Genomic DNA, 10242 nt, shown 5'->3' on the forward strand with positions numbered 1-10242 from the left:
TGTAACTTTGATGCCCAACTGCTCGCTGCTGCAGCAAATGTAAAGACATAACTAGTAGTTGATCTTCTATTGTCTAAATTTCCAGCCATATCTAAATCCATATAAACTCTGAGTGAAGTGTCTTTGCCACCAAAACACAGTACAAAATCAAAAGTGCCTTTAAGATATCTCAAGATCCACTTTACCACATCCCAATGTTGTTTACCCAGATTGCTCATGAACCTGCTGACAACCCCCACTGCTTGGGCAATATCCGAACGAGTGCAAACCATTGCATACATAAGACTACCGACTGCTGAAGAAAAAGGGATGATCTTCATGTAGTCTTGTTCTTCTTGTGTCTTGGGACACATGGCTAAAGATAATTTTAAATGATCAACGAGAGGGGTGCTGACCGGTTTGGCATCAGCCATGCCAAATCTTTCTAATACCTTAAGAACATAGTGTTCTTGAGAAAGCTTTATTTCCTTCGTGTGCTTATCACGGATAATGTCCATGCCATGTATCCATTTTTTTACCCCTAAATCTTTCATGGAAAACCTTTCTGACATTTTTGCTTTCAATTCTGAAATCAGCTTCATAGATGAACCGGTGACAAGCATGTCATCAACATAGAGAAGTAAAAGAATAAAGGAACCATCAAATAACTTCTTGTAATAGACACATGGATCAGATTCATACCAAATGAAATTATGTTCAGTCATGAATCGATCGAACTTGAGGTACCACTGCCTCGAAGCTTGCTTGAGACCATACAAGCTCTTCCTCAATCTGCAATATAAGTTTTCTTTACCATGTTTAATAAATCCTTTGGGCTGCATCAAGTAAATTTCTTAATTCTGACCACCATGGAGAAATGTAGTCTAGACATCCAGCTACTCAAGTTCAAGATCATGAGCAACAACTAACAAAGAATAGCCCGGATCCTAGTCAATTTGACCACAGGAGAAAAGATCTCATTGAAGTCTATGCCCTTTTTCTGATCAAAACCTTTAACAACCAGCTTGGCCTTATACCGCTTTTGATTTTTACCTTCATCTTTTAGTCGATAAATCCATCAATTTTTTAGAGCTTTCTGATTTGGTGTCAAAGGAACCAAATCCCAAGTATTATTTTGCATTAGAGAATCCATCTCTTCCTGCATCGTTGCCTCCCATTTGTGAGAATTTGATGCTTTGTGAGCTTCTTTAAAGCTTGCTGGTTCAACTTGGTCTACAAGCAAGAGTTCTGGCTCTACTTCTTCAGAGTACAAGAGTTCATAATCAGAGAATCAGGCAAGAAGCCTTCTCTTTCTTGTTGATTTTCTCAGCCCTTGAATGTTATCATTATGCTTAGAATATTCTTTTTGTTGATCCTGAGAGTTTGGTGTGTGGAGTTCAAATTCACTTCCCTTTGAAGAGGTGTAATGCTTCTTCTAAACATGAGAATTATTATTACACTAAAAATCATTTTGTTTAAGCGTAGATTGATTATTTGAGGCAATAATCTTATTTATACTTTGTGTACCTATTATTCCAATGCTAGTAATGCGAGTATGAACAAGGAAAGCAATGTGACCCTGTGGTTCCATGTCAATGTGGGCATGTCCAGACTTATAATTAAAACTGTGCGGGCTTATAAGGAGAGGAAGGAGCAGCTTGTGTTTGCAGTCCATGGAATTTGTCATTTCTATGAATGACCCTGTCAATGGTAACTTCACCCCTGTCAATATGATTGTGCCGAGTGTTTCTAACCATACGTTGGCTCTGTTCTTTGTTTTGATATTGCTTATAGGAACCTATGTTAGGACCAAACTGGTAGTCATGACTAGAATCTGTAGGTCTGGTAGCTATATGACTTGATTCAATACGTAGGAATGAAATTGTAGGCAAGCTTGCTTCAACCACACCTTGGGAATGATGTCTTTCAATGGTCTACACCTCTCTTGCATGGTCTATTTTTAGTTTTTCTGTTGCTTCTGGCCCAAGTTCATGGGGGAGATGTGGACTATTGGCTGGAGAGGTAAAGCTATACCCCCGATCCACTATGTTGTCGGCTAGAGACACTTCAATGTTTTGCCTAGCATGTTGAAAGATCTGTCTGCAGTTCTCTACAGTCTCTTGATGCCAAGAGCTAAGTCTGTCATGGTCTGTGATAGTTTGAACCGCATTGATAGTGCCATGAGCATTGGCAGGCAAAGTAGAGGACTGTGATTTGGACAGAGTCCCATCATGTTGGCAGAATCTGTAGGTAGAGGGAGCATTGTGCTGATTGTCATGAATGTCTGCTATTCTCTGTGCAGACTTAGGAGTGTCACCCTCCATATAACCATGCTCTATTCCAATTAATTCTATGTGTTGAAATAGGCTGCTACAATCTCTACTTTGATTTAAATTTGAAGTTAAGATGTTATCACTCTAACTATGATAATCAGAAGTTTGTCCATCATGTTCATGATCTTGATCCCACATACTAGTAGAAGAAGAGGATGGAGGGGCAAGGGCCAAGACAGAGGTGGGAGATAGAACATTTGGAGAGACAAGAGTCTGATTTCTACCAGTATTATCGTCATCAAAAATAGAGAAAAGTGTATATTCACATACCGGGTTTTCTTCTTTGTGTAATGCTTGAAATACCTTCTTGTTGAAGATGACATCTCTACTTTTGATGATTTTGTTCCCAACTATATCGCATATTCTAAAACCGAACTGGTCTTCACCATAGTCCACAAAAATAACTCTTTGTGATTTTGGATCAAATTTTTGTCTTTTCTCCTTTGGAACATGTACATAAGCTTTGCATTCAAACACCTGGATGTGTGAATATGAGATTTTCTTTCCCAGCCACTCTTCCTCAGGTATGCCAAAGTCCAACCAAAAAGAGGGACTTTGGTTGATTAAATATACCACTGTATTGCATGCCTCTGCCCAAAACTCCTTGCCTAAACCAGCATTAGAGAGCATACAACGAGATTTCTCAAGGATTGTTCTATTCATCCTCTCTGCTGCTCCATTTTCTTATGGGGTGAATGGAACAATCTTAATTCTATGGATATCATTATCTGCACAAAATGAATCAAACTCTGATGAGCAAAACTCTCCGCTATTATCAATTTGCAAGCACTTTATTTTGTGGCCAGACTGATTCTCCACTAAAGCCTTAAAGATTTTAAACTTGCTGACCTTTCCTATGCAATCATCAAGGAAGGTGACAAAAAAGTTTGCTCCTCCAATAGAGCTTTCCTCGGTGGGTCTGAACACATCAGAATAAACAAGAGCCAAAGGAGTACCTTTCTTTTCATGTCTAGTCCTCAAGAAGCTGGTCCACTTCTATTTTCCATAAAGACAATGTTCACAAAATTGTAAGTCAACTGATTTTAGCCCTGGTAATTGCTCCCTTTTATGCATAACAGCAAGGCCCTTTTGGCTCATGTGACCGAGCCTTTGATGCCACAATTCTAAATTGCTATCTTCAACTGTCATGGCAGCCCCTATAGACACCTAAATTTGATTACACCTCTTTGGTAATCCTATTTAGCCATCTCTAAAGGCATCATTAATTAAATTCTTATTTAATTAATCCTTTTCCATCCCTACCTGATTAATTTAATTAATCATCTATAGTCCTAATTGATAAATCAAATAACCTATTATTTATCAATTAAATCCTATTCTTCTACCTAATTTCAAAAATCCCCATTTATTAAATAAATCTATTTGATAAATAAAATCCTCAAATCCAAAAACCCCTAACTTATCCCTAATCCTCCATTTATCCTAATCCACCCCATCCACCCATACTAACCAAGCTTAGCCACTAACTCACCCACCCTCTTTAAAGCCATCCACTTGCACATCTCTAACATCCCTAATCTAATCCTAAACCTAAGCCTAATCCACCCCCTAATGTTGTCACATTCCCTAAGCAAGTTTAAGACTTTCCTAAACCAAACCAAAGTCGCTCCTCAAAAATCCCAACCACCAAGTCATGAGTGCTCTTACAAACCATAAAAGACTCTTACAAGCCCACTCATGACTCTTACATCCATCTTCTACACTCTTCCCTCTTCCACACTCATTCCTCTTACATCTCTCTTACATACTCAACCCCACTCATCATGCCTTTAACCAACCCTTTACCCTACCCTCTCACACTCATCCTCCTTGTGACAAGTGTCACCTTTCTATTGGTGTTAAACAAGCACAATCCATGTGCTCTCCTTTGAGTGCATCCTAGCCCTCCTTAAGCCTTCATCTCTCCTTGCATCTTAGCCCTCCATCCCTCAAGTCCTTAGCCTATAAATTGAATCCCCTCCCAAGCCATAACAATCAAAACCATTTGAGTAAAGTTATCATGCCCTTTTAAGAGCCAAAAGCCATACCCATACCCTTATAATGCCAAATTGAGAGCTCACAAAGCTACCAATTTGCCATTACCCATCTCCACCACTGAAGCAACTTTGAGCATCTTGAGCATACATCCACATCAAACGATGCATCTACAAAATCAAGAAAGCAATGAAGTGCTTCATCTTTCGAGGTTTGCATCTCTTGTTTGTTTTCTTTGTCTAAGCATATATGTGAACTTAGTTTTGGTTTGTGAATGCTTTCTTTAATGTTAATGATCCTTGCACACTAAGATCTAGTTCTATAGCCCCCACTTCACCAATATTTTCTACAATATATAAGCTCCCAATCTTGTCTCCTTTTGCAACTAACATGGATCCTTTTGTGACTTTCCATGAATCAGTTAGAGAAGTGACAAAACCTTGTGCAAATAGTTGACTTACAAAAATCAGATTTCTCTTTAATTTTTGAACATGACGCACATCTTTTAATAGCCATTTAATGTCTCCTTTCAAAGATAATAAAATATCTCCTTTTCCTATTATTTCACATGCCTTATTATCACCCAAGTATACTTCACCGAACTTACCTTCTTGATAATCCAAGAAGTATTCCGTACATGAAGTGGCATGAAATGATGCGCCGGAATCCAAAACCCATGAGGTTGAAGTGGTTTTAGTTGTAGATAAAATCAACAGGCTATCATCTTTTTCATAGACAGTGTTGGCTTGACTTTCCCACACTCGTTCTTGTGCTCTCTTATAACCTCTACAATCCTTTTTCACATGACCACTTTTACCACAAAACCAGCAGTCTCCTCCTTTCCTTTTCCTTGACTTCGAGCGCCTAGCTGATTTTGATCTTCTATGATGATTGTTCCTTCCTCTATTTTGGCTTCTTCCTCTATTTTCGGTGCTAACCACTGTCAAGGCTTCACCAGATGTGGATTCCTTGTTGCTTCTCCATATATCCTCACTAAGTAGAGTTGCCATCACTTCATCATAGACCAAATTTTTGTTTGAGGAGTTAGAAGTACTAACTGCTGTAACAATGGGATCCTAGCTATCTGGTAATGAACACAACAAGATGATAGCTTTAGATTCATCATCTTGTGTCATTCCAATAGAGGTTGCTTGGCATAGCAAGGTGTTCAAATCATTTATAAGATTCGACATTGCCGTCCCATCCTTCATTTTCAACTTGTAGAGCTTCTTCATAATAAATATTTTATTTGTAGTTGAGGCCATTTCGTACATAGTTTGGAGTTTATCCCAAACTTCATTTTTCGAAGATTCATTGCGAACATTGAATAAAACATTTTGTGATAAAGAAAAAAATATTGTTGCCTTTGCTTTATCATCAATCTTAACCTAGTCTTCATCCTTCATTGCAGCCGGTTTGTTTGCCTTTCCATCAATTGCTACTGCCAAGTCTTGCTTGACTAACAATGAACACATCTGAACTTTCCACAAACTGAAATTCTGTCCTAACACTCGCAAATCTTCCATGACTCTGGATTTTCAAATACCAAAATCAATTCCAGCGTCTACGCCAAGCTCTGATACCAATTGTGAAGTTCGTTGAAAGTGCAAACTGGAATTGAACATAACAAGCAAAAGAAAAGAGAAACACAAACACATGATTTATCGTGGTTCACCACAAATTGTCGCTATGTCCACACTGTAGGGAAGATCTCTATTAATGTAAATAATTGAACTTTACATCGCAGCTATTGCTTCAGCTCTTCGAATACAATTCACAATGAACAACCTGCAAACATATTTATAAAGTCTCAAAGAAAGTGAAGAGACAAACAATTTGAAAGGAACAATAATAAAATGTGCATAATAAAAAAGGTTACTGTTGAACTTCACATACAACACTGCTGAGATTATTGTTTCGAGACCGCCTGGACATCGGGTCAAAATAATTGTAATTTGTTTGTAAGAGTCATTTATAGCCAATTAAAAGCATATGTAACGGATGATCGGTTTTGACTCCACTTACAGTATCTTTAATCTTGTTAAGTTGCATATATCAGGTAAAATTCCCGATAGATGGTTGTCCTAGAAAGAACTATTCAAAATAAAAGGTTAAAAAAATAAACTTGTCAGTAAAATTTAAATTATTATATTCATTCTTACTATAGTTTATAACTTCAATTACATGAGTATTTTGTATGGACATTACATTCTATCATTAGAAAATTTAGAGTGCTGATTTCTACTTCTTCAGCTCTCAGGATAGTCCTGATAATGAATCACAAAACGGGATATTCAATCGAATTCAAAAAGTACAACAAAAATGATCTTGGATTGTGAAAATCAGAAAGATTTTACTATATTCAATTCGTTAAGAAAATGAAAAGAAAAATTAAGATACGAAGAGTTCTCACATGCTTCTCAATTCAGTTAAGTCGTTGATATGATTTCGTAGTGGTCTAGACAAATTCCTTCCTGATAGATCGCTGATGATTACAATGAGATAAACACACTCTCATCAGCCTTCCCTACACGACCCAATTGCTATAACATACAAAATAACATGTAAGTGATATGATTCAACTTACATTTCTACAACTCTAACTGTATAGTTTTTGTTGCACTTGATTCCCTCCCACGGAATAGAAAAGCAAGGATCTGATATCCATTTTTTAATGCCAAAAGCCGTTTTGATTGATAAAAGAGCACCGACTGTATCTCAAACGCATCATTCTCAAATCATCATTTTTATAATAAAATCAATCTCAAACACATTAAAAAAAAATCGCAATAAGTCAAATTGTATATATATATTGTTATTATGATTTAACAGTGTAGTTGACCTTTATTTCATGAATAATAATTCGTAGAGTAATCCATCTCATAAGCATAAAGCACTCGAGCTTACCATTGCCTACATCAAATCCCGCTGGGGGGTAGGGTATGTACGCCTTGTTTGTAGCGCCAAGCGCCTCTCAAAAAAGAGTACGAGGTAGTCCTATATCACTGTCACCATATGTAAACCCAAAAACTATGGCATAGTGTTGTGGACTATAAAACCCCCTTTCCTTTCCTTTCCTTTCAGTTGCCGTCTCGCTGTCAAATATTTTATAAGATTCAAAAGCACTAATGAGTGGTCCGCGGTTGGATTTACCTTGCTCATTGTGTATAGCCTCTAGAGAAAAGTCTACCTGCTCTTCTGAGTCGTATATGAGGGGCACTTGTACAAAATTATTTTTCACATCCAAGCTTACATTGCAAACATTTTCTGTCTTTCTTATAATTTTGAATTTCCTATATTCAGAAAAATTAACAACCTCAATTTCTGCAAAGTAAAGTACAACTAAGGTTTTAATAAGTTGCCTATCCAGATGAAAAGCCAACGGTTCCGTAGACTGTTGTACAGTTAGGGCTGACTGCAACATAGAGATTGGAGGAACATTGTTGCTATTATTTTGATCGTTGAAATCCATGGAACGTCTGGATAATATTGGTAAAGTTTTGTTATCTAAAGCTATACCTTTGTCTGTCGACCAAAACCGATTGAATCATCTTGAGGATACCTAATTGATTCAAAGGAAAACCAATTAGTCTGTAGACTCAAGATATTGAATGTAAATATAAACTTGAAAATTTTATTCCATATAATCGAGATCTCCTTATAAAGAATAAAATCTAAATACATAGAAAGATTTCTCCATGTGTTGAAGAAGTTGATAAATATTTTGTTAATATTTTCCAGTTGTTTAGTTGTAAAGATCGAGTGGAGTGTCCTAAAGTAATTTTAGTTGGATATTTAGCACCAGTTTTGTTAAGAAAAGATTTGTTGTAACAAAAGATTTTTTCATTTTTTTTCTATTAAGCTGTGTAATTCTGGGACTCCACCCCATCCTAAATTTTGAAGTACCCACCTCTGTCATTCAACAGCCATGCTGCTACTGAGATGGGTACTTGAATTTATATATGAATTTTGATATTTTAATGTTACTATTGAGTATGTAATATGTTACTATGTTGAATGTTCTCTGGTTCTAATTCACGTTACAGTTTTCCTATGTTCAAGTATTTTAATTTGGTATGTTGTACTACCCAAACTCGTCCCTGGTCCCACCATCCCAATGTACCCTAGTACTCAATTACAATAATTAGACTAAATAGAAGATCTAACATTTACATATTTTTTTACAAACTCAAGTTTTTCTCCAAACTCAGATTTCTTAGGTATATGTGTATTATTGTCTATCTGTATTTTAACCCATATTATTAATTATTATAAATCAGATAATTTTGTTTTGTCAATTTGTTGTAAGATTAATATGTAAATGAATTATGAAAAATTAACATACCTGACACGGTCGGTTGTATTAATACCAAGATCACGTCGTTCGACAGAGCTCAACATCGTCCCTGGCTTCACTTGCAAACTGTACATCCCACTCAAAAGACGTCTCAACTGGATTGCAGAGACGAAAGGATCGCTGTCATCGGAAGTTGGAATGAAGCAAACGTAAAGAACCCCGTTTGGACTTGTCAAAATCTTTTCACTTGTCCATTCATTATCTTGCGCAGTGTTGATTGTTTGAACCTTCTGAACAAGCAGTCCTTCCGTCTTGATGGAGATACTAAAGGGAGGAAGATTTTGTGATTGATCATAATTGGAGTCCGCGATCCAGGTCATTTTCGTCTCCGGGTTCGTGGAATTCATTCTCCCACCACAATCGATCTTGAGGAATCCTGTTTCGCCAACATGCAATAATAAGCTATCGAAATAATGCACGAAAAGAGCATTTAAAAAGCAGTTTTTTTGGGGGCGAAATTCGTGCATATGCGTGTAGTTACCTGGCTGAGCGGCAACTGAGACAAACAGGACAAGGATGTTTGTGGTGAAACAAAAAATAGGCAAAGCTCTGATTTTGTAACCTGTCTTGTACATCTTCGTAAACAGAGGATGATAAAGGAGCATATTTCCACAGAGATCCCCAATATTTCTTCAATACAAATGAGCAATATAGATCAAATCGATCGTTAAACCTATTAATAGAGAAAGGCAGATCTAATTTGAAGTTGTCTAATATTTTACATTAGTATAAGAATTCAATTCAATTGTTTAATTTGGAAGTCAACTTTTTTGGTTTATATGAATAATAGTTTATAGTTAATGGGTCTTAGTTTATTGGTGAATGCAATAGTATTAATGTTTGAATTTTAGATTGAAAGTGTTAAATAGTCAAAATTGACTTACTTTTTGTAAGTCAAACTAATATACTATTTAATTCATATCAATTCTCACAATTCAATTCATTGATCTATAAAATATAAAGTAATGTCAAAACTATGTAGTTGAATTTTAATAGATACAACATTATAACTAATTGGTGATGTGTCCGAAAGTAAAAGAAATTGAATGCAAGCACAGAATTATTTGGTCAAACCTTAAGAAAATCCCATGACGTGTATGACCCATTCATAATACTGATTTTTCTAAACCGTCTGTTAATAAAGGAGCTTTTCCAACACCAATCATAATTAATGGAGGAGTTTTCCACACTGTTAGCGACCCGTCCAAGTCGTAGATGACCCATTTGAAACGACGAGTTTTTTTACTTACGCATGACATGATTTTAGGTGAATTTATATGATAAACATGAGTTCGCTTACATTCATTGATTGAAGGAGAGTGATGAAGTGCTTTGTGAAGGTGCTCGTTCTAATTTTTGCAAGTCTGCTGATGAGTGAAATAGCTTATTCACAAATACAAGGTAAAATGTTAGAAATGGTCCAAATAGGTGTTGGAATTTAATGCGGTGGTTCTCTTGTTCCTAGATCCAAACACCCACCTACCATCTGGACAGAGAGGGAGAGCCATTTTGAAGAGATTAGAAGTTGTAGAGAAAAAGAAGTGATTAGCAGATCCTGTTGTCAAAGTGCAGAGATAG

General features: G+C 36.5%; 1 pseudogene; it reads right to left on the reverse strand.

Annotated features, from left to right (window-relative positions):
• Positions 1-9239, reverse strand: part of LOC149576874 (putative LRR receptor-like serine/threonine-protein kinase At1g67720) — a 32613-nt pseudogene extending 23374 nt beyond the window's left edge.
• Positions 9240-10242: the final 1003 nt, after the last annotated feature.

This window comes from Cupressus sempervirens, chromosome 1 (assembly GCF_028749045.1).
Source record: "Cupressus sempervirens isolate cs-2001-9-10 chromosome 1, ASM2874904v1, whole genome shotgun sequence".
Lineage (NCBI taxonomy): Eukaryota > Viridiplantae > Streptophyta > Pinopsida > Cupressales > Cupressaceae > Cupressus > Cupressus sempervirens.